General features: G+C 54.8%; 1 protein-coding gene and 1 long non-coding RNA gene across 2 annotated transcripts in view; one reads left to right on the forward strand and one right to left on the reverse strand.

The window, feature by feature from the left end:
- The window catches only part of LOC106727021, a 6,768-nt gene extending 6,028 nt beyond the window's left edge, over nucleotides 1-740 (forward strand). The window contains exon 2 of the long non-coding RNA XR_001363171.1: nucleotides 582-740. This is a non-coding gene — a long non-coding RNA (uncharacterized LOC106727021). The remainder of the gene's footprint in view (nucleotides 1-581) is intronic.
- LOC102244432 (protein C19orf12 homolog) overlaps nucleotides 1-1,086 on the reverse strand; it is a 9,658-nt gene that overhangs the window by 5,108 nt on the left and 3,464 nt on the right. The window lies entirely within an intron of this gene.

The following is a 1,086-nucleotide window of genomic DNA, read 5'->3' on the forward strand; positions in this document are numbered from 1 at the left end:
ACCCCCCTCGCCCACACCCGTCTGACCCACCTGTTGGAAATGCTGTCAACGATGTCGCAGGAATGAAAGAAACACTCGGGATCGGCAAGGAGATGGACGCCTGCGAGAAGGGTGCTCCTCCGGCGGGAACCCTGGGCCACAGCACATGGACGTGTATTCCCTTTCGGTTTTATTTCCTGCCCCTCATTCTGAACTCTGATTTGATTGGTCAGGGCTCAGAGATGAAATTCCCATTAATGTGCAATTGGCTAATTGGCTAATGCGCCCAGGGCAGGGTCAGCGATGGTCCCAGCAGGGCTGTCCCCAGCACCAGCGAGGTCTGCATGCGGCACAGGGCCCGGTCAGCCGCCTAAAAATAGCCGGGTCTCAAATGTCCCCCTAGAGTGTGACCCTGACTCAGCAGGTGGGGCCTGGCTCCAGGGGGAGAGGCTCAGCCTGCTGCTCACAGGCAGCCACCACTGGGGGGGGGGGTTAGAGAACGAGGTTCCAGGGCCTGTTAGGATCTCCCTAAAGTGGGCGGAATTCCGAGTCACAGCCCGTGTTCATCCGTGAAAGGGTTCACAGTGGGCTAAACAGCAAAGGTGCAAACGCGATGGAAACACACACACACACAGGTGGCATTACAAGATGTGCACAAAATATACCATATTTCATGGTGGTTGTCTGAGTGCTGGAATCTGTAGCACATTTTATTATATATACTCGTCTGTATTTCTCCAAGTCTTTGGCAATCAGCATTGACAAATAAAGGGAAATGAATCATTTCCAAAGACCATGTTTAAACCCAGTGGATGCGCACAATGTTGATTGACAAGAGGGGCGGGGCAGGGGGCAGCGGACAAGGAAGCCCTCTTAGGCTTGTACCTGATTTTGTTCCAGCCTGGGGTGGGGGGGGCCTTTTCAAAAATAAATAAGCAAAGATTTTTTTACAAGGAAATAAGCCCAGGGGCTGAGCAGGCCTGAGGGGAGCCAGGTAAGTACCTTCATTGCCGAGGGGGGCTCTGGGCCCAAAGCCACTGCCAGCCTCCCAGGACCCGGCTTGTCATGGGCGACGGCTCAGTACACGTGGGGCCTCCAGCCCCAGGG

Source organism: Myotis brandtii, unplaced genomic scaffold, assembly GCF_000412655.1.
Source record: "Myotis brandtii unplaced genomic scaffold, ASM41265v1 scaffold35, whole genome shotgun sequence".
Taxonomy (NCBI): Eukaryota; Metazoa; Chordata; class Mammalia; order Chiroptera; family Vespertilionidae; genus Myotis; species Myotis brandtii.